Genomic DNA, 14,832 nt, shown 5'->3' with positions numbered 1-14,832 from the left:
AGACATGTACTTGCCATGAGTCATTAGCAAGCATGCGGAGCTAATTGGCAAAATACTCATAAAAGATTTTGAAGGTGGGTTAATTACAATTCATTACACCGTAAACTGTCCCCAGGCTATTGTTAAAAAATGCAGGAGTTTCAGGGCTCATTATTTTATGATTCATTTTGCCATGTTGTGAAAAACAGACTCTAAATCAAACTACATTTATTATAGGTCAGACCACAAAATCTTTATTGGTTTTTCCAACATTCCACCCTCGTTATATGAATTCATATGGACTGCACATTTCTGTCAATTGGCAAGAAAGCATGAAATAAAATTTATGATATTTTCTTACCTTATCCTCAGTACAGCCTTAAAAATCACAAGATCTAATTGCTTCCCCTATTTCCCGAAGTTCAGGAGAAAAATAAGTATTTTGAAATCAACCCCAAAGTTGTGATGATTGAAAGCAACTAAAGGATAATGAAGTCTGTCTTCTAAAGGAAGCATTTTAAAGAAAAACCTAAGAAGCATCATTCAGATGAAATATATTAAAACTGTTATTTGCCCCACCTAGAAAAATGACTAGAATGCACTTTTCAGTTGGAAGATAATTTGAAGTTCATTGGCTTCCTAAGTGTTAATCTTATTCTCCTCGTCCCCACCTTCAAAAGTATCTGAAAGAAAAAAGACACTGTTTATTTCTCAAAAACCTGTGATACAGTTGCTTGCCTCCTGTTCTTACCACAGACAGACTTGCTCAGAATCATGTAAGGGCCCACACTTAGTCATTCTGTACCATTATATGTAATTGTTCGTTGATTAATGCTTTCAATTACGTCCATTTTCACTGTGTGACCCAAACCACCTTGACAGCGACAGCCTGCTATACTCATTACTGAGGATGAGTGAAAAATAAAATGCTAGGTTCACTTCCAGCCCTCGAGAGTTCAGCAGCTTATTTGAACCTTATCTGAACTATCAAAAGTTTTGACTCTGCAAAAACCCATGTTTGAGGAAGGGGAGGGAATGTGTGGTGCAGAAGGCTTTGGGTGGAAGGGAAAGGGGGTTGTTGGAAATTGTGCGAGAATGAGTTTCCTTGGGAGTGATCCAGTACTTCCTGATTCTGGCTGGGCCAGAAATACCGCACAAGTCTTTCTTGAAACTTCCAAGATCTTGGGAAGGCCTTCCTCCAAGAAGTTTGCCACTTCTGTATGCCTGGGTTTTGGCCAGGCCCGGAGACAGAAATATGTGCAAGAGGAAACAGTTTAATAGAAAGTTACCTGGATACTTGAGAATTGTCAAAAGAGGTTTACCTCTAATGAAATTGAACCTGAACAGTTTGGCCAGGGTCAATGATCATAACCCCTTCCATCCCTTATAGAAAGAGGGACCTGGAAGGTGACCTTAGAAACTCCTAGGGCAATCCACTTATTTTATAGAGGAATTCAGGATATCAAGAGGAGCCAAATGACTGAACCGATACAGATGTGGACCAGAGTGAAGTCTAGAAAGCCAGTAGAAGAGGCAGAGGAAAGATGGAGTCAGACAAGCAGATTTCCCAAGGCTTGAGTTCTGGCTTCACTCTGCCGCTAATGAGTGGTATCATCTTGGGCAAGTCATTTCACTTATCTGACCCTCTGTGGATGATTTCAACCACAAAGTACTAAATTAACCATTTCTGTGGGATGAGAGAGCTAAAAAGGGATGATTTAGAAGCGGGACCCAGCTGGACGGCAAGAGTGTCACATAAGGAAGAGAAAGCATGCCACCCAGGAAGGACTGGTGAATAAAGAGAAGACTTTGAATGAAAATATAAAGAATCTGATGAGGAGTGTTCATTTTGCACTGGGTAACAGACAGATAGTTACTTTTTAAAAAGCTTGGAAAGGAAGTAAAATTGTTGCATGTATTTTTTCTTCTAAAAGTCATAATAAATTAAAGTTTCACAAAATAAACAAAACAATCTAAAGAGGGGTGCATAAGAGGAAGAAGTGCCCCAAAGAGGGAGACACTGGGACAGATTAGTTTCTCAAATTGTGCTTCATGGGACATAAGGCAAAATGTATGGACTTCCTCAACCAGGGCGATCCCTGGTTTATCTCTTGAGAGTAACTTTTTGTTTAAAGAAGATTTTTCTGATGCTAAAAAGAAGCTTGCTAGTTGCTGAGCTTGCAAGAAATCAAGAAAATTAGTGGTACTTTTATGAGTCTATATACTATGACTCTTTAAAAGGTAAAATTCTAGGGCCTCCAGTGGGTGAAGTTCTGAAGTGACTGTCCCATATGGAATACAGTTGAAATTTGTAACATGGCCATTCTGACTGGCAGGTACTTTTGGCACTAGACATCTCTGAGCTGGCCTCTCCAAAGGAAGAGGGGCCAGTTTTCTTCCAGGGATTGACACTTCAATTTGGGTCATGGTCTCTCTCTTTTTTTTTTTTTTTTCCTTAAAGATAAAGTTCTTTATCTTTTTTTTTTTTTATAATATAGTTGTTTTACAGTGTTGTGTGGGTGATGGTCTCTTGACCAAAGGTGTTCACTGTGTGAGGGCAAAAGTCAAAGACTAGGATCCACTGCCCTCCCGCCTGCCCTGCAGTTACAATGACCTCCAGAGGAATCTGATTACAGTGGAGGAGTTGGGGAAAGGCAACCGTAATCAGTAACTCAAGAGTATAAACATTGAGAAGGAAGAATAGGCAAAAAAAGAGAAACAACTAACAAGCATAATGTCATGATAGAGAATCATGCATAGGGACCAAGGCAAAACTGGTGGGATGGCAGGGGGCAATATTGACACTGGAATCTGTTGGACAATCCTTCCCATGTTGATCTTGTAACTGCATGATGGGAGCAAGAGAGAAGGGAAAGTTGTGCAGAGCACCACTAATATTAAGATCCTTCTCTTTGCCAGGCATGGAGATCATTTTTTTAAAGCATTAAGAGACAAGATCATCTTCTTTTCTGACCAAAGGCCTTCCTATTTCCAGGAAGGAAATTGCGTCCTCAGTAAGCTCTTACTCTGAGGCATGAAGGTTTTAGCTACTACCTCAACCGGCTCCCTGCTGGGGACGCCGCGGCTGAGTACAGCAGAGACCTGCAGGTTTCAGAGCCAAGTACAGAAAGCAGCTGGCTCCCAAACTGTTGTCCAAGGGAGCCAAGCAGAGCAGAGCTGACAATTGCCTTGGCGATGGGAGTGAGAGCCAGGCATCTGTCAAATGCTGCACTGCCCACTTTCCTGCGCTCCCTTTCCAGTACTCCTGCTAAGAGAATGATGGTTCACACTACTGTGTTCTCCCTCCACAGAGCCAGCTGCCAGCATCCCCCTAAATTCCTTCTCCAGCAAATATTTTGATCCCTAAGCAAGTTTATTTCTCTCTCTCTCTCTCTGGCAGAAAAAAAAAAAAAAAAAAGTGCCCAGAAGCAGAAGTGATGATGTCTTTATTTTCTTCTTAAGTGAGGCTGTTAATCACCACATGCCCACTCTTTTGTTTTGGGAAAGAGGGCAGGCCCGTGGTGTGGACTGTGTGCGTGTTGTGTGGTGAGGAAAGGGATTGGAATGTGTGTATTTATCTGTCATCTGGGTCTTGAGAAACTTGAAATCTGCACGCAGAAGCGCTGGCCCTCTTCTCTCCTCAGTCCTGAGTTAAAACGTTACTATGTCGATTCTTTCATTTCTGGGTGTGCTGGGTCCAGGCTGACCCCAGTGAGAAGGCACTGGAAAATGGACCCCGAAGCTCTGGGAATGAGTTGAAATGGGCGTTTCACAGGACCCGGATGAAAAGCTTTATCAGCAATCTGGCCTCCCTGCCTCCGGCACCGCTGCCTGTTGGATTGGCCCTTTGGCTGGAGACATAGGCACTGGCTTGGGAGTCAAAAGAACTAAGTTCAACATGGACTCTGTTGCTAACTCATTTGGGCCTCCAGCATGATTTTTCCTTTGCTGAGTTTCAGTGCCCTCATTTGTAAAATGAGAGGGCTAGACATCACCTCCAAAATGCTATGATTTCCCTGAATTTGGCCATACTTACATGGGGGAGCCAGCAGCTCTAACCTGAAGCCTAGGACCCAGGGAAACCTATCTCAAGTTCGTTTCTTTCTTCACACAGGAAACAAAAAGCACACAGTGTTGCAAAGAGCCCAGGGAATAGGTCTTGTTTTTAGAGACGGGCCTGGAGATGACAGTGGCTTGCATGCCAGGCACATTCCTTCACCAGAACCACAAAGAGCCTGCATAGATTTGTTGTTGTTTCTAATTGCAAACTTTTCTAACAATCTGCCCTTTAGAAATGATTGCCCCTCTCTGAGGATCAGATCACAGCCTAGCCAGTTCTCAGAGAAAATTAAATGAAGAATGCTGAGCATGGAATCTATGATTAGGATGCCTGGCTAAGTAAAGATGATCACGTACTTTCCCAGACGGGTCAGCTGTGGCCCGGGGGATCCACAACAGGGCAGCAAGTGATTCATGCTGGCTTGATAGCTTCTCTAATGCTAGATTTACAGCTGGGTTTAGGGTTGAATGTTGGAGGTAAATCTGAAGGAGCAGAAAGAGGCTAGAGGGAATGGGTAGTCAAGGGAATTTCCATCCAAGATTTTCAGAAGCAGGAATCCATTCCACCTTTGTCGATGACTGTGGTTTGCTAGGATCAAGATCAAAGGACTCCCCGTAGACAGAGCCATGACTACGGGCTCAAATGCAAGGCTCAGTCTGGTGAAACCTAGCATTAGCCCCTCTTAGGCTGCCGTCTAGACTGGAAGTGGGTGCTCGTGCCAGACCAGGCTGTGTGGTTGAAGGTGCTCCTTCATGACGGGGCAGAGGAGGGGTACAAGCTCTTCATGATCCCCACAGGGAAGTCGGCAGCCAGGGCCAGCTTAGCGAGGCACAACATGGCTAGAGTGCCAATCAGAAGGGGAGATTTTGTGGGAAAATGGGGGACAGGGCATAGGCATGGAGCTAAGTGGTTGACAGAGATGCAGAACTGTTTGTTAGCAAGATCCAACTGCCTTGAGTTGGGCATCTTCCCCTCTCCTCCCTGATGGCTTTGGAAGGCCGCTTCTAAACTCTGCTAGAAAGTTGTTCATTTGCAGGCCCAAGACAACTACAGGCATTTGAACCGACATCCACCAAGAGGAACAACTATTGGGTTTTGTTTTTTGTTTTTTTTTTTTTTGATGGTTCCCATAGTTTCTCAGAGCTTCAGCTAATGTTCTTTTAAATAGCTGATGAGGGGATATTCTGGACTCTGAATGAGCAATGGCACTTTCCACATTGTCTGCTACATAGCACAACAGCACTAGCCACTGGTTAAATCTTTATTTGCCTCTTGAGAACACCAGCATAGGAAAACCACCACCACCAAAAAAAAAAAAAAAAAAAAAAAAAAAGATAGCAATGACATTCTTCCAGTTTTAGTGCATGCATCATCTCATGAGACATTTAGATCAACCTGGCGAGGTGGGCAGCGTGTTCCTACTGCACTTTTTAAGAGTGGAGCTGTTACTAACCAGGGTTCTTGGCCTCCTTAAACAATGGAAATTGATCAGAGGCCAGACAAGAAATTCAGGCAAGGCTTTATTGGGACCCCTGCTTCAGCAGGGGGGAGCGAGAACAAACAGCAGATTCCCTTGCTTGCTGTACTCCCTGAGGTGGGGGGAGCTGGTTCCTTACATGGGGTGAGGATAGGGGTGTGTCCAGGGGTCGGGCCAGAAGGGTGGCTTAGGTTGTTTGCCTATCCCTTTGGTGGTGTTGTGAGCAGGGGTGCATGCGCAGTACCTTGCTTTTTCTCCAGACTCTTCAGAAGTGGCAGTGGGTTTTCTTGGTCGTTCTGTATCTTGCTGTCCATAATTTGCCCCAACTGCACATGCATGAAGTATTTTTAGTCCTTTATAGCTTCTTTGTATTTTGTTGCTGGAGGAGACATTTGTCCAGGTGCAAGCACTGCAGCTGAGGGTCCCGGGTCCCAGGTCCCAGCCTATCTCAGAGCTAAGAGAACTAGCAGAGGAATCAAGGTTTCAATTTTGCTTCTGGCAATAATTCAAGTGTCATTCTAGGCAAATCTCACTTTTCTTGTCGATGAACTTGTCTGTAAATTGGGTGTGCTGGGAGTAGGATAGGGTAGTAGTATTCTAACCTCTAAAATGGTTATGCCCATCGTGGTGTAGTCATCAGATAGAAGAATTTCTGGGGCCTTGAAAAATGATGGTTATGGATATAATGCAAAAATCATCATGATATAGTGCTAAATAACATGTCAAACACAAGATTATTTGCATACTGAGTTTACAGCTTTGTAAAACAATGTATGGGGAAAGGGGGAAAAGGAAACAATGCAAATTTTAGCCAAAGTTACAATAGCATAACATTTTATGTATTTTCATATTTTCTATAATGTGACTAGCTATATCATTTCCTGCAGATCTAAATGGAAATGAATCTGTGAATTGAAAAAGAGAGACCACACCCCCGCAACAATATCCAGCCCTACAAATGGATTTGCCACTTTAACTAAAGTCTTGAGCAAATTATCAACTCTAAGCTTCAAATTCCTTAACTGTAAAAAGACTATTAAGATCTTACTTATAAGTATTAAGTCCTTACTTTGTGTCAGACAATTATCCTGAGCATTTTCACTTGTACTAACACATTTAATCCTTATTATAACCCAAGAAGTAGGTTTTATTATCATCCACGCTTTACAGATCAGGAAACTGAGGCATAGGAGGTTAAATCAGGTCACTGAGCCATGGGTGGACGTTCTCAGAGCAAAACAGGACAGAATAATTCCAAAGCCCATAGCATGCCCACCAAGCCAGGCTACTTCAAGGGATGATTTCAAAATTGTATCTTATTTCTTGGAAACGCCTCTCTTGCAGAGCTCTCACATCACAGGCACTAAAAAGATCTAGTTCTGTCCTAGATTCATTCACTTCTAAGGCTCAAACCTATATCTGTTAAGTTACAAAGCTGAAGACTGAAAAACTGGGTGCTCAGAACATCAGTGTAGATTCATCATTTGGTTGCCAACTCCATTGGGCTTAGCCAACTCGGGTTAATGATAACAAATATGTACTTTGGGAATCACATGGTTAAGTTTAGAAATGTGTGTTTTTGTATAAAGTGAAGTCATCATGAACATGTTTTCATATTATCTCTAATATTCCTAATTTTTTTCATAAACATCTGGGGCTCAAAGAAAACCCGAGCCTGCAATGCCCAGAAGGTCTTTCAATCTTTTTCTCCTTCAATGATCTTTCAGAACAAGGTTTGATAGGGAACAGGGAGGTAATACTATACATAGAAAACTGAATCCCTATAGTTCTGATTCCTTTTCTTGCAGAACATTGTTTTGTGTGAGCTACTTGCGGCCCATGGTATCTTTTTTTAATTATTGAAGTATAATTGACATAACATTTTATTAATTTCAGGTGTTACAACATGATATGACATTTGCGTGCATTGCAAAATGATCACAACAATAAGTCTAGTTACCAACTGTCAATTTTTTTTTTCTTGTGACGAGAAATTTTTAAATTTATTTTCTTATCAACTTTCAAATTTACAATAAGTACAATATTATTGACTATAGTCACCATCCTGTACATTAAATCCCCATGACCTATTTTATAACTGAAAGTTTGCACTTCTTCATCCCCTTTACCTATTTTGCCCAGCTCCCAAACCCACCTCCACTCTGGCAACCACCAGTCTGTTCTCTGTATCTATGAGTTTCATTTTGTTTTGTTTTGTTTGCTCCTTTGTTTTGTTTTTTAAATTCCACATATAGATGAAATCATAAGGTATTTGTCTTTCTCTGATTTATTTCACTTAGAATAATACCCTCAAGGACTATCCATGTTATTGCAAATGACAAGATTTTATTATTTTTTATGACTGAGTAGTATTCCATCATATATATATATAAAACATCACATCTTTATCCATTCATCAATTGATGAACACTTAGGTTGCTTCTACATCATAATTTTACAATGAACTTAGGGATGCATTTTTAAAAATTATTTTGTTTGTTTTTCATCAGATAAATTCCCAGAATTGGAATTCTTGGATCATATGGTAGTTCTAGTTTTAATTTTTTGAGGAACCTCTATACTGTTTTCCATAGTGGCTGCACCAATTTACATCCCCACCAACAGTGCACAAGGGTTCCCTTTTCTCCACATCCTCTCCAACACTTGTTATTTTTTGTCCTTTTTATAATAGCCAGTCTGACAGGGGTGATTAGTGATGTTGAGCATATTTTCATGTGCTTGTTGGCCAACTGTATGTCTTCTTTGGAAAAAATGTCTATTCAGATCCTCTACCTATTTTTTAATTGATTGTTTCCATTATTAAATTGTATGAGTTCTTTATATATTTTATATTAACCCCTTATTGGATATATAACTTGTAAATATCTTCTCCCATTCAGTAGGTTGTCTTTGTATCTCACTGATGATTTTCTTCACTGTGTGGTATTTTTAAATTTGATATAGTCCTGTTTGTTTATTTTTGCTTTTGCCTTTGGAATCAGATCCAAAAATATATCACCAAGAGTGATGTTGAGGACCTATGTTTCCTTCTAGGAGTTTTATGGTTTCTGGTCTTACATTCAAGTCTTTAATCCATTTTGAGTTAATTTTTGTGTATGGTGTAAGATAGTGGTCCAGTTTCATTATTTTGCATGTGGCTGTTGAGTTTTCCTAACACCATTTATTGAAAAGACTGTCCTTTCCCCACTGCATATTTTTGCATCCTTTGTTGTAAATTAATTGACCACATATGCATGAGTTTATTTCTGGACTCTCTATTCTGTTCCATTGATCTATGTATTTGTTTTCATGACAATACAATACTGTTTTGATTACTGTAGCTGTGTAATATAACTTGAAATCAGGGAGCATGATGCCCCCAGCATCTTCTTCCTCAAGATTGCTTTGGCTATTTGGAATGTTTTGTGGTTCTGCACAAGTTTTAGGATTGTTTGTTTTATTTCTATGAACAATGCCTTTGGAATTTTGATAAGGATTGTATTGAATCTGTATTATTTGGGGTAATATGGACATTTTAACAATAATAATTCTTCCAATCCATGAGAATGGAATATCTTTCTATTTATTTCTGTTTTCTTCAATTTCTTTCATCAATGTCTTATAGTTTTTAAGTGTACAGGTCTTTCGACTCCTTGGTTAAATTTATTCCTAGGTATTTTATTCTTTTTGGTGTAATTGTAAATGGGATTGTTTTCTTAATTTGTCTTCATTGTTAGTGTATAAAAACACAAAAGATTTTTGTGTATTGATTTTGTATTCTGCAACTTCACTGAATTTGTTTATTAGTTCTAATAGTTTTTTGGTGGAGTATTTAGGATTTTCTATATATATAGTCATGCCATCTGCAAATAGTGACAGTTTAACTTCTTCCATTCCGATCTGGATGCCTTTTGTTTGTTTTTCCTGCTTAATTGCTCTGTCTAGGACTTTCAATACTGTGTTGAATAAAAGTGGCAAGAATGTGCATCCTTGTTTTGTCCCTAATCTTAAGGGAAAAGCTTTCAGCTTTTTGCCACTGAGTATGATGTTAGCTGTGGGCTTATCATATATTCCATCTACACCCACTTTGTTGAGAGTTTTTATTATAAAAGGATGTTGAATTTTGTCAAGTACTTTTTCTGCATCTATTGGATGATAATATGATTTTTATTCTTCATTTTGTTAATGTGGTGTATCACACTGATTGAATTGCAGTTGCTGAATCATCTTTGCATACCTGGAATAAATCCCGCTTGGAAAGGGTGTATGATCCTTTCAATGTATTGTCAAATTTTGTTTGGTAATTTTTTAAGGATTTTTGCATCTATGTTCATCAGAGATATTGGCCTGTAATTTTCCTTTTTTTGTGGTGTCTTTGTCTGGTTTCTGGAATGCCCATAGAATCTTGAGAGTCCTTTTATATGAGCTTTATAGCCCCACTCAGTGACTTAGATACTTAGTGTTTAGAAGCTGCATGTTGTCAAGCTAACTTTTGACACCAAGAGGTTTAAGTTCAAGTGAAATCTCCAAACCCAACTAGACACGAGTTTTAGCTACTTATGTTTTCTTACATGGATGGCTCATATAGCAGTTGACAAGCATCACCTCCCACTGAATTACGCATTTTGATATTTAAGTTTTGTATGGGGACCACTTCCAACTGATCATGTGAATCTGGGCAGGTTTTTACCTTCTCTGGACCTCTTATCCCTCTGGAAACTGAGTGGATTATATTGATTAAACACTAAACTTTCTCCCTTAGAAAATTTTAAGATTAGGTTAAATTATTTTCATTCAAGTAGAAAGATAATTACTACTACCTGTTCAAAAATAACTACTATGCTGTCCACCTGAAACTAATACAACATTGTTAATCAACTATAAAATTAAAATTAAAGGAAATAACTACTTTGTTGTACATCTCTCATTTAAAAGGAAGCCAGAAACTCAGCAGCAAAGTGGGAGGTGCAGTGGTTGTTCACCAGGATGTCTCCTATGGTACAGTCCATGATCTCATAACTCCTGCTCCTGGTGCTACCCTCCACTCTCTTTGACAGGTTTTTAACTAGAGAATGAGAGTTTAGGTGCTCAACTACATAATCAACATGTGTTGGAATTCTGGAGAGGTGGAGTCCCAGCTTCTTGGCAGGAAGCAGGAAATCTTCATGAAGGGTAAGAAGTGGAAACCTTACCCGGTACAAGTCTTGTTTACTAGACATTGCTCTATTAGGTTCCCTTAATTATTTGAAAAGTCCTCTTCCTCCTTACTCCAGCTTTCCTCCCTTTAGGTTGAACCTTCCATGAGTTTTATGACTCATCCATTTCATTCAATCTAAATGATTAAAGCAAGTGTTGACACCCTCTCAGGACCAGCCTGTGAAGTGTTCATTTATTCACTGTAATTTGAGGCTTCCTCTTCCTCTTCCTCTTCCCTCAGACCACTCTGGCTGCAGAACCTCAGTGCCAACCTGGGGCAAGGGAAGAAAGAAAGGAAAATAGAGGTGAGTATAATTGCTCATAGATTTGTGAATATTTTGCTGTGGAAGGTTCTGACACTGGGAAAACGTGCACTGACCTTCAGGCCACTGTTTAGGGAAGGTAATCCTGGAAAAAGAAAAGAGGGTTTGTGGTTTTGAAGCATCTCAGCCTTAAGAAATAGAAAAAGGGTTAAAAGAAAAAAACAATGAAAATGAGGAGCAGCTTGAAGAACAGACCTAGACAAAAGAGTGTATCAGGAATGAGGATGAGGGGCTGTTCTTTCTTTCTAACCTCTTTCTTTCCCTTCTTTTTTATTCTCAATCTTCATTGGGTACATGCACATGTGGGTGAAGAACCAGTGAATAAGTCAATTTTTGAATGAATAAATGAATGAATGAAGCATAGGTCAATGTTTCCTAAATCTGGTTCATCTTCAGAATCAATTGGAAGCCCTTTCTTATAATACAATTTCCTGGGCTGTCCCCCTGGTGATTCTCATCCATTAGGTCACAAATGGATCCTGGGGATTTGTAGTTTTCAACCACTTCCCGAGATTACAATGGTCAACCAGGTTTGGAAACCTGAGGCCTAGAGCACAGCTGTAATCTAGATTCTATTCCTCCTCATTTCTACAATAAATGAGGGCCCCATTCTGAATGGGGGCCCACACTGATTGGCCCCGCATTGAATTTAGTTGCAAATGAATTAATCAGCTGCTATTCCCTTCTTGATAAACTAGCTGATTCCCCTGCCTGCCATCCTTGTATGTTGCCAGTGACACTTGGTGATATTTTGCAAAAATTTTTCTTAGAAAGTTTTAAATTAAAATAATGAGAAGATTTCCCATCCCGTTCTATTTCAGCTCTTCTGGAATTGTCCATCCACAAACAAACCAAGAGTCCCCTTTCTTGGTTTACTTGTTCATTTATGGTTAGAAACAAGGATGCTTCTGAAATCCATGGCTTTAGAAATGCCTGAACTCATCTCCCTCTCCCTGCTTCATCATTTTTATTATTCAATAAATAGGTATTGAACATCTCTAGATTGCTAGGAACACTAGGGATACAGAGTTGAAAAATATCATCCCTGGTTTATGGAATTTACAGACTAGTACATAAGTTGAATAAGAAAATGGTTGTTCTACAATCCAGGCATGGTAAATGTATGCATAGGTTAGGAAAGCTGGGGTATATGTTGGGTCAGGGGTATGATAAGTACTGATGAAGAAAGGGAAAATCAAGGTTTAGATGATGAAGGAGGACTAAAGCATTGTGTCTATAGCTGTAGAGGTGATGATGTTAAAACCTTGGAGAACTCAAATCAGAGCTGTGTGTGTTGGCTGGGGTGATGGGAGATGACATTGGAAATGTAGGGGCCATATTATGACATACCTTGAAGGTCTTCCTAAAATTTTGGATTTTAGACTGAAGCACCAGGAATCCCATAAGGGACTTGAGCATGGGATGGACATAAACAGAGATACATGTTTGAAGAAATGCTCTCATCATTGTGCGGGCTTTGCCTGACCTGAAATTCACCGGACTGGTGAGTTCAGGGGAACTAAAGAGAGGGGACAGAGGAAAATATTGAAGTAGTAGAAATCATTGCTAAACTTTGGTGATGCATGGGTGTGTTTGCCTGTGGCAGGGGGAGCAGTGACAAAATAGGGGAACCGTAGAATGATTCTCAGGTTTTTAAACCTTGACCACCTAGAGAATAGTGGTGCCATTCGTGGAAGCAATCGTTTGATTGATTTTTATTCATTTTCCTGTGGTATCCGAAGAAAATACGAAGAGCATCATAATGTGAATACCCCAATCCAAGCACTTGAGCAAGTAATTTTTTTTTCGAGTTCTTATCAAGGCTGAAAAATCTTCTAAGCACTCATGAAAGAAACAGCAGGGCCAAGATGACTTTGAACTCACTGCACATGATTCCTTTTATAAAAGACATGCTTGACAAACATTAATTAAATCTCCCAGCACCTCTTTGAAGTAATGTAGAAAATATGTGCAGGTGGGTAAACTGAGGCCCTGGGAACTAGAAGGAGAGCCTGAGGACATACTAGGGCAGGTGCAGCATTTGAAGAGACACTCGTAAGAGGCCCCTGTTTCTCTGATGAGACCAGATATAGGTGCTTGTTTACAAGCAGAGGTCTTCCAGCAAGTTCTGTAAACTAGGCAGGATGAGGCAGGTTGGTTATTGACTCCAAGGGCCACATTCTCTGACCTTAGACCTTGCAGCCTTGGGCCTAAGAGCATATCCTGTCTACTCATAACCCAGACCCACCATCTCCCTTCTGAAATCTACAGCTGTGTCATACCCGTTCCAATGCTTCCTTTGTCCTTGTAACTGACTGGTAGTCATGAGTATCAGAAGGTGAAGGTGCTTGACTTCATGGCCAAAAGAAGGAACCTGAGTCATTTTTGTCCCTGAGTTTCTGCTTGTCAGCTTTTCTGTGTTTTTGCAAATTGGACTCTTTGGTTCAGTGTGCAGGATGCTTATTGCAGAGAAAGAGTCCAGCTATGCTACAGGCCCGTCAGCAGCTTTGATCAAGCTCACAGGGGGCTCTGGAGTTAAATGACCCTTCAAAGCCGTCCCAAGTTGGTTACGATGCCTGGCCTTTGTACGTCCACATATCAGTCACTGGACCTGGCTACCCTGGGTAGGGCTGCAGTTAAGCCAACACTTGAAGAGGCTGTTGGCTGAGGGCTGTGCACAGTACAGATTAAGAACCTCATTTTCTGCTTGCGAAACTAGATGCATCAAAAAGATGGTCCTTGACCAGTTATAGCTGCTGCCCAACTATTGATTCATTCTACTCAATTAGTTATTCTATCTATCTATCTGTTTTACCTATAGCACCTATGGTGCTAGATGGCATTAGGTGCATTTATGACAAAAGATAGTCAAAGTCCCTGTGCTCAGGAAGCTCAGTCTAGTGAGGGAGACAAAAAATTAATAGATGAACATAGAAACAAAATCAGCTCAGAAATAGCTAAATGCTTCAGGAAATAAGGGAATCAGATAGAGAGGAAATAACAAAAAAATAAACATATGCACATATGTTGTTGACAAAAAAAGATGGGAAGCACTTGCACCCTTATCCAGTGAGATAAAAGGTCTTCTTTCTGATAATTTAACAAGATATGCAGATCACCAGCAATTTAAGAGTTTACAAAATTTAGGAGTTTACTATTTCTTATGGTAAATAATTGAAAACTTGGTTTTATAGTGCAATTGGCCTTCTTCTGGGCAAAGGGAGTGAATTAAAAATAATTACTCAGAGAAAACAATACGTTTTTTTAAAAGGAAGATTTGGAATTGGATTGTAAACAATACGTTTTCTGTGTAACACATTGGTAACATCAAGTAACTATTTTTGCCCTTTTCACTAACTCTCTCTTTTTATTTTTGACATGTTCTCCGAATCCATTGTCCTTTATTTTCTTAATAGAAGTTTTAAATTTTTTTTCCAGAAGCATTTCTCAAAGAAATCTTTGACTATGAACATATTCAATTACTTTACTGAATGTAATGGCCCCTTGAAAATCCTGTTCTAGTTAAAATTTCTAAGGAATCCATTCAGAGATGAGAGACATCTAGGCATTTTGTTCATTAGCTTGGTTAACCATTGGTTTTCCATTTTATTTACTATATTTTCCTTATTCTCTATGATTTAAGTCTCTAAAACATTTGGGCGGTTTGCATGAAAGGGGCTGTATCATAAATGCTTTTAAGGTCTATATGATTTATACATACAGCACTCATGATTCATGTCTCAAATGGCCGTGTTGGTAGATTTTTTTATTAAATTCTTGATTTATGTGAAATAGAT

Source organism: Tursiops truncatus, chromosome 15, assembly GCF_011762595.2.
Source record: "Tursiops truncatus isolate mTurTru1 chromosome 15, mTurTru1.mat.Y, whole genome shotgun sequence".
NCBI classification, from domain to species: domain Eukaryota; kingdom Metazoa; phylum Chordata; class Mammalia; order Artiodactyla; family Delphinidae; genus Tursiops; species Tursiops truncatus.
Note: the sequence above shows the minus strand (reverse complement) of the source record.